The sequence below is a fragment of the Opisthocomus hoazin genome, chromosome 8 (genome assembly GCF_030867145.1).
Source record: "Opisthocomus hoazin isolate bOpiHoa1 chromosome 8, bOpiHoa1.hap1, whole genome shotgun sequence".
NCBI lineage: Eukaryota > Metazoa > Chordata > Aves > Opisthocomiformes > Opisthocomidae > Opisthocomus > Opisthocomus hoazin.
The window spans coordinates 58,694,181-58,712,728 of record NC_134421.1 but is presented as its reverse complement, the minus strand read 5'-3'; the positions used below and the strand labels follow the sequence as shown (position 1 = coordinate 58,712,728).

Here is an 18,548-nt window from a genome sequence, read left to right as displayed (position 1 = left end):
AGGGCTTTTTCTCCTGAAGCATGAGGCCCAGAACCTAAGTCTTATTTGTTTGAAATAGTGTGAATATGTAAGTGGGGTGTAAAAGCCACCACGAAATGTAATGAGACTTGTGACTGACTCATAGGAGTCGGCAGAGCGGGAGATGTGAGCTGTTCCTAGTCAGTTCAGTATGCTGAGTTTAAAATCTAACTGTAAAATGCTTTCTGTTTTGAACTGCAGATCATTTTTAGTAAATGTAATAAAGTTTATATTCCATAATGCAGTAAGTCTGCCCAGACTTCTAATTTTGCTAGTTACAACCTCAGTCAGATAGTTCCTTGTCAATATAGAAAAATTAACGGAGATCCTCAGGATTACTAGGGAGCTGTGTAGAAAAATGGAGGTTTGCATTTGCAGATTTGGTGTATAGCATATGTAGCACAAAGTAAGAAAATGTAATGAATTCCAAATATGCTCATGTTTTAAGTAATGATAATACTTCATGCGGTACTGTAGCATGAAAGGAAAGGAATGATTCATTAACTAGCACTCAGTAAGAGTGAGCAGGGCTTTATGCAAATTACGTTGCACTTTTTAAGGAGAGTTTTACTGTGACTGATTGATAGCTGACTTAAATGAAAGCAGTCCTGATAACAGATGTGTGATAAGCTTTTGCATTTCAGTAGGAGAGTTTGATTGTTTGAAAAGCTAATACTTGCTCAGGAAAAAAAAAAATGTTATTTTTAATGTTCCCTTAAAGGAAAATTAGGAACATTAGAAGCCTGAAATTTCTGCACGATTATTGGGGAAATAATTTCTGTGGGCAATTGATCTTTCATATGTTGTGGTCTTGTTGTGAAGAGATAAAATAGAGTTATCTTGTTCAGAGTAATAAGTCCAGTTGTATGGTATGGTCCAGATGTAAATCATGTGAATACACTTCAAGCTGGAACAAGGTAATACTGCAGTCTACTACTTGTGCTATTTTATTATGTTTCTGGCAACTTAAATGGTCAAAATAAGTGTGTTTCAAACAAGGAGGCCCATGAAAGGTGATAGTTCTTTCCTCTTAAATACTAAATGAGGTACAGTACATTTAAAAAACTTGGTTGATAAAATATAAAATTAAAAATAAGAAAAGGACTGTGCTGATAATATGAACATTTTACAGGGGGTTGTTTGTGGTCCTACTCGTATATTTAGATACTTTTAATTGAACAATTATTTGGATACATTAAGGTAGTCAAGATACCTTGCAAGTGGAGAAGCCAGATAGCGCCTGTTTTTTTATGCTTTGTAGCTTAGTAGCGTTCTGTAAGTGAAGTTGATTCTCATGTTTAAGAAATGAGAAGCTGACCAAATGGAACATAGGGTTTTTCCCAAATATAGATGTATCTTAATTTTAGGCTGTTTGGCTAAGAGCTATTGTAAAATTTGAAATGTGCAAGATTGTTGATTCTTGAGTGGTTTTGAAGACTTGCTGCTGCTGAACGTTATTCCAAGTTAATGATGACTATTTGGAGAGTTAGCTGTAACACATGGTTTCATGTTGCATCTGATCTAGTGATACTGCAGACTGTTTTCAAGGGAGTGATTTTAGGGTCCCTACCTTTGTCACGCCTCTGCCCATAGGTTGCCTCTACTCTCCTTGCATAGACCTAGGAGTTGTGTTGCCTGAGGTGCATTAATTTAAAGAAAACAGAAATACAGAAGGTTTTGGTGTGTTGATTTTCATTGGGTCTCCAGTTGACCTGTGCTATGGCTCTCGAATATCTACATCTGAAAGACGGGTAGTAGTGGCTGCATTTAGCCAGTGGTGGGATGGAGAAAGCTGAACTACCGACACCAGTTGAGGCAAAACATCCAATGATACCCACAGCAAAGGCTCCTAGACTATTCTGCTAAAAGCTGCTTTTTGAGCTCTTACAATGATAAGCAGGGAGAAGCCAGGAGATGACACAAATTTCTTCACAAAGAACAATAATTCTCTACAGTGGATATTGTGATTTTGATGTTTCTGTTATTCTTTGGATAATGCCTAGTATTTTACTTGGTGGCGTAAGATATAGTTATTTTCCATAAATGAGCTAGAAATTATCAGCCAGAGTTTAATTGCCGAAGCACCTGCTGAAAACAATATAGTAAGGCATTTATTATTTAACAGCTGTTCCTGTTAACATGCTGTGAATGTATTAATGTACTGTCATTGGTATGTAGAGGATAAAGGCATAAGTAAGCTAGGATCAATGAATTGTTCTTGAATTTAAGTTCTTAAAATTTATTGAGCTACCTGATTTAGTATCTCTTCTGTGTGTTTATTCATATGTGTGTATATGTGCAATGTGGGCTCTATGCATAAAATACACATATAGCATAGTGCTGATGACATAGCTGCTTAGGGGCTAGGTAATAATGCACTCCACTGTCCTAGGCTGTGCATAAAGAATAATAGATATCACAGTCTTAAATAGAGGAGTTTAGCAGGAAGAGAAGATTGAAAATACTTTACAGAGCTAGAATGAACAAAGAGGCAGCTGCAAGTAGTGAATGCTTAATTTTTATTTTAAAATCTTACGGGGCTGAGATGAAGAGAAAGGAGAAAAACTGTCAAGGCAACCAAGAGACTTGGATGGGAAGAAAGGGGGACACGGAGGTAGAAGCAGCATGAAGTGGAAGAGAAAGCTGTAAGTATGTTCATGAGGTGAAAAATGAGTGGAAATTCTGAACAAGCTGAGGTAGCCAAGAAGTGCAGTTTCTGAATATAGACAGATACTTTCTTGCTATGGATGAGATCAATTTTTGTCTACCTAAGTGTGAGATACCTAGGGGTGGAAAGCTGACGTGGTTCTGTATGTTAGCAGAAGCATTGGATTCCTGCTTTTCAGCAACTTGATGGATAGATAAACAAGTAAATTATCTCATTAAATACTTGCGGGAGTTTAGAATAATGCAACAAAGCCAGCATGGGTTTACTACACAACAAGCTTAAGTTTATACTTCATAGATACCATTTAGGGAGGCTGTGTGTACCCATTTACTAGTATTACATACAAATGTATAATGTAGTATTAATTAAGAATTAGATAACAGTCTATGAAGTTACTTCACTTATGTATCTGCTTAAGCATCTGAAAGAGTGAAGACAACCTGACTGAGGTTGCTGTGAGTTAGCCTGCTTAAGCTAAGAAGAACTGATAGATAGGCTCGAGGGCATCTGTGGGGCATCTCTAACTAACCACAGAGATAACACCCTCATTCTTATCCGCCAAACAATATCTAACTTCAAAATACCATTTTCGTCCTGTGGAAATAAATGAAGCTTTAAATATTGTTCTCTCAACCAAACGGGAAAGACAAGTAGCTTTATTTGTTCGCCAGCTTCTCCACAAAGCTCTAAACAAAAATAATTTAAATGGTCAACAGGCAAAATACATCAGCGCTGAGCCTCTAGGGAGAAACTGGTATGTGGAATAAACTTGCAATCAAGGAGATACCACTGTTGTGGAAAGAGCAGAAGGAAGCAGAGAAGGCAAAAACTTTCAGGCTTCTTTACCACGGGGGCTGGTAAGGGCCTCTCCAAAGAAGAGGGAGAAACATGTAGTAAGTAAATTGATGCTTGCCTCATACACCTACTGCATCAGCCATCAACCTACGCAAGAAAGACAGAGAGAGCATCTCACATGACGCTGGTGGAGATTTCTGTGCAATAAATATTTTTTGTCTTTTTTTACTTTGAAACTTTTAATTTTCAGTTGTTGAAATTGGGAGTATTTTTTGTCTTTATACCGACTGCTAAGAACTGTCACTTTCAGGTACATGGCTGATTAGCTGAAGAGGAAAGGCTGAGAAACAAGGAAGCCGGTTTTTATTCCCTGTGAAAAGGATATGTTTAATTCATGTAGCAGGTACTCAAATTCAGAGTATTTTTATATGTACACTTATGTACTGTGGTAATTTCTGGTAAAGACAGGGCTGTGTTTAATGGCCTTTTTTTTTTTTCCCTCTCCTCTTTTTATGGCAGTACAGAAGCTTCTTTAAGAACCAAAACTCATTTTACTTAACTCTGCAAATTTTAGATTCACAAAACATCAACAATTTGAAGAGAAAGAAGGGAGATGCAACATTCTCTTTATTCTTAATTGCCCGAGATGCCCGAGAGCCATGATAATGGAACTAATACAGATGTTAGTTAAAGTTCACTTCTCCTCCTTGCAATTATTTAATTATTTTTCCCGCAAGAATTTCTGCAGGTTGGAAATATTTTCTGTTAAACTCTGTCGGCAGAAAACACTTAATAGAAAACCTGTGACATTTACAGTTATTTCAGAATTTTCAGAAATAAGTAAGTTTTTTTAATCACATTGATTAATTTCTAAGCCCCTCAAGCTAGTTGTTTTTATTGAAGCACTACATACACACAGTGAAACACTTCACAAACAAGTCAGTGGGTACTTTATCGCATCATTATATGTCACGATGACATCAGTGGTGGGTTGCCTGTCAGACCTCCAAGCCTTGTGACTGCATGGCTGGGTGCAGGGCAGTGCCAGCGCATCAGAGGCTGACTACGGGTGTGCACCCTTCGTCACACTCAGCTCACGCTGCAGGGCCATCCCTCCCACGCGATGGACCCACGGCCATCCCGGCCCGAATGTCACGTGGCTGTGGGGATGGGTGCTCCAGCTCTCCCCGTCTGATGCACAGGGCTCACGCCTCTGCCTGGCATATGACAGACACCTGCATTCTGGCATGTGTTCGGATGGGAGGAGGGAGGTTCTGTGCAGCCCTTATAGAAGGGAAAATCTGGGAGCAAGTTTGGCAGAACAATTTATCTATTCTTCATCTCATTCTTCATCTTTGCGTAAGGTGCCATTATGAAGAAAGTGACAAGATAAAAGTTTTGGGTTTCATTATTCTGAACAGATGTGCAGACTGTAGATTAGTCATGCCCACAGTAGCATTTACATATATCACTGCTAGTTTTTAGTTTAATGATTTCTGCAGAGAATGTGACAACCTACTTAAGAAACACTGAGGATTTTTTCTGAACTTAGACCAAGGGAGTCCTGTTAGTGAAGGAATGGCTAATTCCTTTCTGAAATTATAAGTATGGAAGAACATAGGTGATACTAAATTCAGTTGTTAAATATAAACTAGTAGTTAGGAATAGCAAACTGACACTGTTAGCCGAGAGCAGTATATGCCTCTAGGAACAATATTTCATTTGTAATTTCAATCTGCTTGAATTATATTGAGGTTTTCTTAGAGGTTGGCACCCACCTTCCTATGGCATGTTAAAAATTGTCAGAGAAAGGCAGCTAATTGAAATGAAGTGCTATTCCCTTTTATACAGTAAGGCAGAAGCTGGAGTTCTACTAAAAATAATAGTGAGGAATGAAGTAACTGTAAATTCCCCTTCGAAATGCTCAGGCAGGAGGCAGTGTTATTGTAGAAGCACATCGAGTCAGAGTGACAGAAGGAAGAAGAATAAAGAACTTTACTGATGAATCAGTAATTCCGGTGTAGCTCTTCAAGCAGAGTTACTGGTTCTGCTTGTTCTGAGTGATAAACAACCCCCAAACTGAATTCAAGTGATGTTGTGTTCATCTTTGTTCTTTGTTACATGCGTGTAGTCAATCCAAAATTTCAAATGCCCCATCCTTCAGTTGTTTTAAACAAACAGGGACATAGTCAGCTGACACACAGTAGTATCTAATACTAAAACCCAGTTAAGCACTAAGGCTGCCATTGTAACAGTGAGGAAAACCAGAAGAAGCAGCGCTGTCAGAACTTCAGGGTGTATCTACATGGCATGACAGAGCACAGTAAAGAAGGCACCTAAGCTTATGGTAGCACACCAGTGTGGCAAGCTGTGGCTTCCTGGAGGTCACAGAAACAGTGTGTCTTACCTAAGTTCAGCCTGCCGAAGGGATCGTTAGACGGTGCTGACTTTGCGGGGCTGCAGCTGTGCATGGGCAGACGTGTGCCCTGCATCGCCGTACAGGTGGACGTGCCCTTCATTTGCTTCCTGCTCCTCTCGCAGGGCAGCCATCGATTCTGGTTTCATGCAGCTTTCCTACACTGCCGTGCCTCTTCCACCGTGTTTTTTAACAGCAGCTGCCTCGATCGCTAGTTGCTGAGAACATAATCCCTTCTCTATTTTGTGATTTTGCATCATTGCATTGTATAGTCTGTACTCTCCAGTCCTTACAGAGAGTGATCTAATTAACATAGGCTTAGGGATGCTTTGAGACCATTCACATTTGCTTCCCAATGCTACCCAATGTTTTTGTTCTGAATGTCTACTAAGATAACATCAGGACATTAAACTTGGAGTATTTGTTCCTGACCTGTTGTTACGTCGAGATTTGTTGCTTTTGATGCAGATCTGAAGAAGAGCATGTGTGCTCAGAAGCTTGTCTGCCTCCTTCCTGGCTCAGTTGTATTAGCTGTTCTAGTGAAAGATTCTGCCCATGAAACTTTGTCTTCTCTGGAGTGCATTGGATCTGTACCATAACTGTTCCATACTACAGCGTATAGTGGGACAGTAGTATTCAAAGGAAAACCAAATTTAGGCTATCTGTTCATTACTTCTGGAACTTTTGAGGTGGTTCACTTTCAATATTCATTCATTCATTTATTAAACCTCCAAAATCTGAAACATAGATTCTAGTAGGTTGTGTCAAAATGTTTCCTTGTATAGATCATCAACACAGGTTGAATATGAATTTTTTAGAGCCCATTTATGGAGCCAAGTTACAGAAATAGGCTAACCGTTGCAAATTAATGTTATGCCAGGTTTTAGATATGGCGATGCTTCAGCTGTTTTGTTGTAACACTTTAGTGCTAAGCTAAATAAAAGAAGAGATTTGGTAGACGCATATTGTAAGGCAGAGTTTGAGGAGATGGAGGACAGAGGAAAGAAGGCGAAAGAAAGGAGGGAGGGGCGATGATAGAAGAAATATGCAAGTCTTGTGCTCTGCGATGGGTTGCTATAGAGAGGGCTATCAATATTTGTCCCGAGGAGGAGGCAGGGAAAGAAGGAAATAAACAAATAGTTATTGGCCTAATTTTTACAAACACAAATATTAAGGCTATGCTTTGGGGAAAACTTTCTAACTAAACACTTAGTGAAGCAATAGACTAAACTCAGGAATAGTGTGTTATCTCAGAAGTTTTAAGGAAAGGTAAGACATTTTTCTACAGGAATAGAGGTGTAATTCACACAGCAGCAGTGTATAGGGATGATTTAGATGATTTCTTGAGGTTTCATCTGTATTTCTGTGTTTGTTTAGATGTCCTTGCAAGCACATATTTCTAGACTTCATTTTATAGACTGACTAGAATTGTGCAATTTGGCAAAGCTAGATAGCAACTTCTTTACAAAATAGGAGAGTTATAAATGTATTTCGAGTTCACAAATTTCTGCATACACCCCTTTATAGGAAATTGTAAGCTTTCCTGCTATTTTAGTATTACATTTGGAAAGTATGCTGCATATAGTTTTGTATCAATAAAATTAGCCGCCGTAGTTTTTTCAGCTATTTGGGCTGATCTTGTTTCAGATATATGGAACATAAACCGGAGGTTGGTGTTGAAATATGAATCAAATTCATCTTAATGGGCTATTGCCCAGTCAGTTTGGTGAAGAGCATGTATATCCTAGCAAAGCATGAAGCTGTTTGACTGACTGACTGATTCCTTTAAACTCACTTTTTGTGTGTGACTAGTAAGATGGGTACGGGGAGCTGCCACAGCAGAGCTTGTGTCTGTATGCTCAGCCCTTCCCGCAATCAGCAGCGCATCCTCATCCATGCCGCCGTTTGGGAACAGTCCCGTTAGGGACTGTGCCAGGTACCGTGCCGAAGCTTGCCTCGCCCTGCTTTCTCCAGTACTCAGCTCGGCGTAGTCTCTTGTTCTGCTTGAGACTAGGTAGAGGTCTATCTAAGGGGCGAATTTTTTTTCCCCCGCTTGTTTTAGATAGACCAGTACTTGACGCTCTTGTACTTGGAAAGCTTCAGTGTAGTACCTAGTATTTTTTTTATGATCAAACAAATGAGTTCTAGACCAAGAGGAGATCTTCTTGCTATGTAACTAAATAGTAGTGAATAAATTCCAGAGAAAACAGTTTTTTCAGAAAAAAACAGACTTTCTAGCAAAATAAATATAGCAATGGGCCAAATGTCGATATTAATAACAATAAATATGGCTGTTATTTATCTGCAAGCAGTAATTTGCACATGTCGATGATTATTGAAGAAATGTAGTGAGATTTCTGAATGGATGCTCTTAGATTACAGCGAGTGCTGTGAACTAGTTGATACAAAACACAGATTATTCTCTGTTGTGTTTTAATTTATCTTCATTTTATAGGCAGGTTTTTCAGATTAATAGTTCCTCTCTTGGCTTCAGTTAACATTTGACATATAACAAATTCTTCCTGTGTCTGACAACTTGCAGGTCATACTGTATTTTCTGTTTTAACCTGCTTCCAAGTTCACATTCACCATGGATAATCTGAGCGATACGTTAACACACTAGAATCTAAACATGATCAGAGAAGCTAATAGCCTTCTGATGCTTTTAAACAGGATGCTCAGAACTCATGATTTTGAAAGAAATAAAATATTTGCATTTTTTTGAATGAGTATGCACGCTACTGAAAGAAGTAGGAAGGATTTAAATTTTTTTTTTTATTTGAGCAGATGTATAGTGGTAGTCATTATTTAATAATTCTGATTTTTCTTCTCTGAAAGATTTCAATATCCGTGTCCATGACAAGCTCAACTTTGGTTGCTGTGTTTTGTTCTTCAACATTGGTATTTAGACTGGGGGGGGGTGGTATGCTGCTGCCACTATAGGCGATAGAGCATGAATCTGTAGGCTGTAGTATCTGCTTACTGGTTTTCCTGAACAGTTCCATTCTGTCTGTGATTTCATGTGGTTTGACTTTCGTGCTATAGGAAATTTGTTCTGCAGGAGAAGAGGTGAGTAAGACAAGGCACATTTTACATAGTGAGTTGTTCGAAACGGAATAACAGTATTTGTGGAACGTTTTGCTTAGCAAGTTTTCTTGAAGAACACCTTAATACAAATGGCTTGGCCTTTGACCTTCAAATATGGCTTAATATTTGGCAAGTACTGCTTCTTTTAAATACTGTGGACTCAAAGAAAAGGGAAAATTATGTATTTAAATACCTTTGCTAAATACTATGGTGTTTAAAACACCAAATGCCATTTATGCACATTGTATAAAATGAGCAGCAGCCTGACGTTTTGCTTCCTAAACGCCCCGTGTCAGTTCAGTGTGTTTCATAGGAAGCACAATGTCTTGAGCTTCAGTGTGTACTCAGTTGTTTAAACTAAATGTCCTTTGTCAAAGCATAAGCCCAAGGCTTTCTTGCCATCAAACACTCCCTATTTCCTGCACCCACCTCCCTGACACCACATAATTCTGTTCCACAGCGTGTTTGCTTCATGTGTCTACCATGTATCTCTCAGATTCTATTCTCCAGCATCTAGTTTGAGCATATAGACAAATTTAAAGCATGGGAGGGAATGTAGGATAAAGATAGCATCTCTGAAAATCGGTATTTGTTGTCTTGTCAGTGGGTCCTACAAGTGCCCTCAAAGCCATTCATACTTCTAGGCTGGACAGCCATGTAAGTTTACCCACCAAGCAGATTGGTACCTCCCAGTAATAGTTTTGTTGCTAAGCTGGAACAATATTTGCTTTCTTTGACATTAGGCAATGCCCATTTTCTCATTTCAGATCTTGCTTTCTCATCTAGATAAACATGTGAAAAGTATTCTCTCTTGAAATCTCATTAGAGGTTTAATTTTTAAATCTAGTGTGTATGTATGCTCTTTCAAATGGGGTTACTTAGAAATGTGCTGGGCAAGTCAGTATTGCTGTCATACTATTGTTATATACACTGTTTTAACACTTGCGGATCCTAGCTCATCACTCTTTGTGCGTTAGTTTTGTTAGGTTTACTGTTGTATACAGAAACTGATGGAAATGGTTGTGTGACCGTTGCATACAAACAGTTGGGGCAGAGCAAAGCATGAGTAACTGGCTTTTGTACTGCGCATGGTTGTGTTTTAGCAGCATGAAGTGACAGTGGAGCATTGCAAGGCTTATTGCAGTAAGGGACTAAAGACATGCTTCTGCATGTGCTGTTTTTACTCCCACTTGTCCCATTTGATTATTAGTTTACTGTTAAGGAATGTCCTTAATAGATTTTGAACCCGGGATCTCTTCCTCTGGTTCAGTCTTACATTGACTGGTGTAAGCCAGGAAGAGTCCTGCTGCCTCCCACGGTGCATTATCACATGGCAAATGGAGAAGAATCTGGCCATTGTATGGCAGCGGTGTTCGTGTGTGTGTGTGTACAGCAGCGTATACATAGCTTTTTAGTATAAAATTCATAAGAAAATTGTAGAAGGACTGAACGTGGACTTAAAAATCTCTCCTCAGTTTTAGTGTCAGAAATTTCTTGGAGTAAATATTATAAATAGTTTTCTTCCTTACATCTCTCACACCCAAATTAAATCCCTTTTCTTTTTTAGGAGAAAATGAAATTTTAAAATAATAAAATTTTGCTGTATTAATGCAATGCATCTTTAAGGGGTTTGTTTTTAAGGTAGTGATGTAGATCAGTAACAAAAAGGTGAATAATTCCTGTTCTTGTTCTGATCAATATTTTTGCGTGAAAGTGAGAAAGATTGCTTTCCGGTGTTTTCACAATTATTGTGAAGAACTATTATGAGCATACCAGAATGAAAAATTGCTATATGCCACAATCCACTCATGAAGAAAATTGTATGTATGTATTTATTACATAATTAGAATAAGCAAGAGAACTTGATCAGAAAATAAAGAAAAATTAACTTGTCAGGAATACATTTAAAGTGGAGATGTAAAGCCTTGCTTACTTTTGTTGTAAAATATCAGGCTGCATGGGAACACTGACTCCTTCCCCTCTTGTTAAACGTCAGGCTGCATGGGAACACTGACTTTTTCCCCTCTCCGTACACAAGGAAATATTGAAAATGTGGAGATTCGTTTTCAAATAACCAGTCACACAAGAGGGCCCCTCATCAGCCTAATACCAAAGCTTCAGTAAGTCTCTGAAATGATCTTTCGTGAGCTACGTACTGCAGCAAATCCGGGAGCTTTATACCCTTGAAATTCCTGTGCATGCAGTCTAGTAAGTGATGAGTGCATCTTTTAAGGCACAAATTCAATGCCTACTTGCCAGCCTTGATCTTTCCTGCTGTCACAGTCTGTGTTTCGGAAATACAGCTTTAGAGTGGAGCAATACTGAAGCAAAAGCGTGCTCTGTGAGCTGGAGACTGAACACACTGAAAGGGGGAGTCCTAAGCAGGAATTACTTTCTGCTCCCTTGTATTTTTGCCAGTGAGCAACAGGAAGAGACATCTTTCTTCCTTTTTCTCTTGCTAGCATTGGTTTGGGAACTGTTTTCACACCTATTCTGAGTGGCTCTAGAGCAGAGTACACCTACTCTTTTATTCATTTTTTTTTGTCTATGTCATCATAGTAATATAGTGAAGTATTATGCAAAGATAGTAATGCAGGACATAATTTAATTTTCTCAGGCATTTTCTTTACTGAGAAGATAGACCCTAATCCTATTCTTTATTTTAAAAGAACTGCTCAATTTATGCCAGCCATTTGGGAATAAATTCCTGGGGAATGTCAGCCATCACCAGTTTGGGGTGTAGGTTCAAACAGACGAAGTCAAGGAATCAGCTGTCAACAGACAAAAGTACGCGTGTGTGTATGAATTTATATAAAACATGGCAAAAATGTCTCCCTGTGAAAGGCTTACCTGCTGTTCTGTAAGATTTTTAGGCATATCACACAGTCAGTCACATTTTCTCATGGCCAGTACGAAGGAATGCTTCAGATGCAAGCCAACTTAAGAAAGGAGAAAAGAAATACTTACACCTACTGTGTTGCATAATTACACTGAAAATGATGAAGTACTAATCTAAAAGATCCTCCTGAGGTGTGCTTCTGGGATCGGTTTGTTGGCGAGTAATTACAGAGGAGACTCGAAATTGTCATCACGGTTCAGTAGTGCCCAATGACACCAATATGTTGGTGAAGACCGTACATTTTGCTAATTAAATTTCTTGCTTGTACAAGTCAAACCATGAAGCAAAGACAAGTTTGGAGTAAATCTAGTGGAATATTTACAAGGTGTGTAACTGTTAGTGTAGAGAGATGCTTTAAGTTGAACATGGGGTGGGTTCGTGATTTTGTTAGAAAAGAAATTCATCTGGAAAAAATATTTCATAGTAGATACAAAACGCTGAATAATAGTATTTGGTAATTTGCTTTAAAGCTGTAATACATTTTGTCACATACTGTTGTTCATTTATGTATTCCTGCTTTCTAAGTAGAATTGCTTACGTGCTTTATTTCTCAGTATTTCTTGTGCAATCCTAATTTTGTTGTCCTTAAAGTAACACTCTGTTTCATCTCCTGCGGCAGGTAGAGATTTACTTTTTTTAAAATTTTATTTTTATTCAATTTCAATTGTTTTTCTTACATTTCAAGTTTCTTTCATTCTGAAAGAGTAGACAAGGTTTCAGGGCTGCTAACTGGCTTTCTCTGTCAGTTGCTGCAGCAATGATTTACCAATTTTTTGTTGTTTTATAGTATTCTGGTGATCGAGTTGAGGGGAAAAACACTTGAAATCGATATAGTGCGCTGATGTACATTTGAAATGCATGGTTAGAATTGAGAATTTTTCTGGAGGGAATGTTTTTCATAAAAAGTAGAAGTTTATTGAGTTTCAGAATGTGTTTATTGAACAACTCTTTAAGTAACTGGACTTACATAATTGTGGTTACTAAAAAGTTCCAGTGATACCCAATATTCTGACATGCCCATAATTTTCTGGCAGATAATTTTTAGGATGTAGTATTTTGTGGTTCATCTCTTACCATAATGTAATTCTTTGGAGTTTGGGCAAAGTTCTTTCAATATCTGTGGCATTTTCAAGGCTGAAGCAAAATCAGTTTCTGTGTTATGTGATTTTAGGTTAATGACTAGATATGTGACAAAATAGCTTTAAAATTTGTGGTTAAAAGCTCCATGGTAAGGCTGAATTATTGAGTAGAAGAAACTTCCTTACCAAAAGTGAAAGCTGACTGTGGGTGAAGTTTTCTATCATGAATTTATTAAAGCCTATGTATTCAGTACTAGACCTTATTTTTAAAAAGTGCTCAGTATCTCCCACCAATTTCAGTGAGAATGAATGTGCTCAGCTGGATGGAGACTGAGGTGGCGAGTGGCTGTATTGTGCAAGAGAGGAAGCAAATTTCAGGGGCATTTCTGCTCAGTTGACACTTTGCATGCAGGGCTTCTTAATCAGAAAACAACTTGACTGATGGATCATTTTCAAAGATATTATTTATATGAGCAGTTGGAGTTGCATCTATTTATAGGCTGGTTGCAATCACATCCAACCACTGGGTTTCTTTGTGCTTTTATCGTATGAGTGGTACCAGCAGGAACTCGGCATTTACATCCCCATGTTGCCATTTTTAATGAAACTTCTCCATTTTGCTTCTTTGCATTGGTTTCATGACTGCAAAGTTAAAACTGCCACTGTCCTTCTTTCTGAAGAGAAAATCAACACACTTTAATGATTAGGTTATGAAATTGCACATTGATGCAAGTGGGCAGAACATACGTAAGTGGTTTAACAGAAGGGAATAAGGTAACCCCGGGCTGGCTGGATTAGTGGAAGCTCTTTGTTCCAAGCCATCTGGGATATGCACGTACACTTCTTTCTCTATTAAACAAATGTTCAGTATCGGAACTTTGGGGTTTTTTAACCTGCAGTTTGACTTTGTGCTCCACACAAAATGAAGTGGGAGTGGCATGACTGTTTACTTTTTAATATTCTCCTCTTACTTTTGTGGAGGGTCATGTCCAATGACACAATTCTGTTTTCCAGCAGAGTCATTGATCCTTTAGTTGATACAGCCACAAACATATTTTGGGAACTGTATGCTGTTTTCCTTTACCTCTGACATGGGTATTGAGGAATATAAGTTAGAATTTTAATTTATTTTTGCAGGCAACAAAACTGTTGACTAGCAAATTTTCATTTTAGGCTTTTGACGATCCTTTTTACTTTGAAGTCTTTTTATCTTTGCTTCCTTGAGAAATCCAATTTTATTCATGCTACCTGTTTTGTGCTTATCACAATACATAATTACAGTGATAAACATTACAAAACAGATTGGAACAAGAGCCTGTAACTATAATCCGTTCAGCAGTGGTCCCCTGCCTTCTAAAAACTGTATTAAACATAAGCATTTTGCACCATGCCCTTATGGCCATTAAACTTTAGAAGCTTGCTCTTCACGATGGAGAACTGAAGGCCCGGAGTTGTTGGGTAGTACCTGGGTGAGGGAGTGGAGATCCTGAACTATGTGCTCCTGTCTTCCCTTGGGTCTCGAAGCACCCTGTTATTCCTTTTCTTTCTATTATATTCTTTCAGATATAAGGAATGGCTGGGGACTGCGGGGGACAGATGCACCAGTGTGAGGGAGCGGAGGCTCTGTATGTGGTGTATCCACCATTCTCTGGATCCCACAGGCTACCCATGCTGTATGTACAGTGCTTTTACGTGGTGTCTCTAATTCTTACATAGTCTATAGTTACTACCTGGCTTCATCCTTACACGTGTATTATGTTAATAATATTTCACTTCGTGAGGGCCTAAAAATATTCTGAGAGCTTTCTGCTGTGCCCACTGAAACCAGTGGTAATATTTATACTTTTTTTTGCCAAGCTTTGACTGATTTTTTTTTTTTAAGATTTATAATTTTCAAAGGTCAGTGTAGTATGCTGATGAATTATGAATGGGTTTATATGATCTGGAAGATCTTAAAATTTCCTTTCATTAGCAGCTCACTGATGTTTATTTTTTATCTTCCCTCTTGTACTGTGCCTTGTCTAAGTCAATAGATTTTAGGTGGTGACAGCGTAATAGCAAACAGTTTATTCTGAACTATTCTTGAAAAAGAATTAAAGAAAATGTGAAAGGCCATTTTCTTACTGGGTGTAAGTGTGTAACAGTAGGAATTCATGTCTATTTTAGATAGTTTTGTTATCATCAATAAAAAATGTGTCTTTCTGTGGGTGTTACTCTTAACGGAACATTGACAGTGTCAGTATACCTACTCCTCCTCACTGCAGATCACATCATTATTTTCCATTGACAGTACCTGTAGGGACTTGATGCCCGACCCTCCCTCGTCCTCGGAGGGAGGAGTGGGTTACAGCATGAGCTTTAACACGCTCAGGGACATCTCTGCTCCTCCAGCCGCTCTGCAGAGATGAACCACTTTCTGCTTAGGCAGATTTTCTTCTGCATGCTGGATTATCCTGCATCCTGTTCTTTTTGTTCAAAGCAGTTATGTCTTTATAATTTATGTCCATTGCGGTGAGACTTGGGAGGTTTGAATTCCATCTTTGATCCGTGTGTGAAGTATTTTTATTGCTTAGAAAGTGATACATTCCTGATAAGTGCTCTATTTGCTGTTCTTTTAAATTTAGCAAGTGAAGGGATTGGGTGCCTGTGTTGCACAGGAATGCATCTGAGAAAGTCGTGAAGGCCTCATCTGGCTCAGGCGTCTGAGGTTGCAGTGAGCCTCTTGGTCACTGCTGGGGACCAGCACCACTCTGTGCACATCTGGGACCAAGCTGGTTAGGATGGTGTTCCTAAGATGACTCCCTCAAGGAGGTGCCTGTCTCTTTCTCCAGACTTGTCATGATAATGACGATACCCATGGGGCCAGTAGAGTTACCACAGTGTCTTGTGACATGGCTGAAGCTTGTATGTTGACACTGACTCTGTGGCACTGGCTGACAAAATACACACCAAGACATTTAAGCATACGCCAGCTTTCTCCAGTGCAGCAACTGTGTGATTTACAGCTGTGTCAGATCCCGTGGCACCAACTGGGGATACCTCTGTAGAAGTGACACTTTCTTCTCAGTAGTAACGCACAGCACTTTGTTCGAGAAAGTTCAAGAGAGTGAGTTTAACTTGTTATAGTACTATGTCCTCTCAGCCTCATCATTGATCCCTCAACAGAAGAAATGGTCTTAGACCCTCAGTGCTGTGATACAGTCCCTAAGATGTGAATGTAGGTATGAAAATTAACATTCTCTTGGGCACTTTCTTTGGTGGGTGGTGGTCATCTGGAAACACCTCTTATTCCAGAAGGGGGAAAAGGAGCTGTGGGTGTTTTAAGAGTAATGATCATTCATTGCACCTGGTGGATTACTGAATTCTTGCTGTAAATACCGAGGACCCCATCTTCTCTGTTTATACTTCAGCCAGCACTAATACTGGATTCCCTAGTTCAACTGCTTAATTGCCAAGTAGGTAGACATATGTATCTCACTTCAGCATGCGAGCTCCGCCTTCCCCCCCCCGCGCCCCCCCCATTCCCTTGAGACAGTGGCTTTGTCTGGGTTCTCCATCTCATGCTGCAGAAGACAGTGTTTAATGTACTACAGCGACCAGTGTTCTTGTCAAGTTGTGTTCAGGTGAGTGTAGGGTTAGCTTAGGAATTCTGTAATTATAACATATGGAGACCCCATGGGTATTTTGCATCAGTTGCTGCACTTCTGGTGTTGCTCTCCAGTAATAAGGTTGTTCAGAAATCAGTTAACTTTCTTAGGAGAAAGGCTATCTTTTGCCATTTTACTGCCCATAGAGAAATGCTGAGGAAACATCATATTTTTATGAATGTGGACTTCCTATGCTCTGATGCAGCTCATTGGTTCCTGGTGATGTGAAATGCCTGACAGTCTGGGGAGGAGCAGAGTGGGGGAAGTGTGTGTTTATTTTCATTGTTGTAGTCGTGACTTGGACTTGTGATTTATCCCATTCTGTTTGTTCTGAAAGATGGCAGCTTAGGGAGATCTTGCATTGTCTTTATCCAGCTTTCTCTAACAGGACTCCTTGCTGAAGCCCAGATTGCTTCCAGAATATCTGTTTGAGGTGCTCTAGGTGTGTATGTGAGGCCTCAAGGTTCCCGGCAGCTGCTGTTTTCACTAGGACATCATAGTTTCAGAGTTCTGGCCTGTATAGAAATGTGCTGATGTTTGTTACGAATCTGTCATATGACTCCTCTTTCTTTTCAGTCACCAGGACAATGCCCTGGTTTCCTTCAAAGATTTGCAGACCATTGTTGGATATGTTGAGCATTTTCTCCTTATGCTTCATTCTGTGCTTATATCAGGATGAGGAGCCTCAGGTGAAGCTTCAGATGGTTACATTAAAGGCAATATCTGCAAAATAATAATTTCAAATGAACTATGCAGAAGCAGAAGTTTCTTTACCATAAAACAGTAATGAACTTTGGTCCCTCTAACCTGTTAGGGGCGTTGGGACATAAACACCAGTAATACACGCTGAAGGTAGAAGCTGCTCATGTGAAGCATTAGGAAATATTTTCTTCCATATTTTGAGGATCATTCTTGTGTATATCGCATTATTAACCAGACTTTTCAGTTCCTTCATATTACCAATTTCTCTTTGTGCATCTGGTTCTCAAGATAGGCATTTACAAGTCAAATTCTGTATTATCGCAAAATTCACTTGACCAGTTGTTGACTTCAGAACAATAAATTCTAGTTGATACTAACTCTGAATCAGTGGTTTACCTTCTGGTCAACTGCTCAGCATCAGTGTCTCCCGTGACAAGTGGTGTGCTGAATTTTTGTGATATTTCACACTAGCTTTTGGTTCCAATTCTGGCTTCATTGCAGTCTTCTGTGATAAATCTGCACAGCAAGCAGGTCACTATTCTTCTGGTTCTGCAACATCTTCCTTGTGACAGGACCGGGCCAAAATCTGCAAGGGAATGTCTCCGAGTTTTCCACTCATTTCAATAACAGCAACATCAGATGTGTCCTTTACTCGGTGATGACAGAAAAGCTTTGAGCTTGTCTATGACACTTTCTGAAGTGGTTCTGTAGTTGCTCTTTTTGATAACCATTCAAATACCCCTTGCCAGGTAATTAATGTCATCAGAGGAACAACTTAGATCTACAGATAATGTGAATATACTTGTGGACTCATAAATAAGATAATTTCCCAGTGACTGAATTCTTCTGGATCTTACGATGATTCAGGTTGGAAGGGACCTTAGGAGGTCTCTAGTCCAACGTCCAGCTCAAAGCAGGCCACTTCTTAGATCAGACCAGGTTGCTGAGGATCGGTTCTTGAAAACCTCCAAGGACTGAGAGAGACTGCACAACCTCTCTAGGCAACCAGCTCCACCACCTGACTGGCCTCATGATGAAAAGTTTTCCTTATATCCAGTCTGAGACTCTCTTGTTTCAGCTCATGCCTTTGTCTGTCATCTTACCACCGTGCAGCAGTTTGCAGAGCCTCAGTGATCTCCCCACAGGTTCTGCCAGGTTGCTGTCAGGTCCCCCAAAGCTGTCCCTTCCCCAGACTCTGGAGAAGGAACAAGCCCAGCTCTCTCAGCCTCTCCTTGCA

The 18,548-nt window shown here is 39.4% G+C and overlaps 1 protein-coding gene across 1 annotated transcript in view; it reads left to right on the top strand.

Moving 5' to 3' along the window:
- Positions 1–18,548, top strand: part of PRKAR2B (protein kinase cAMP-dependent type II regulatory subunit beta) — a 91,056-nt gene that overhangs the window by 35,813 nt on the left and 36,695 nt on the right. The window lies entirely within an intron of this gene.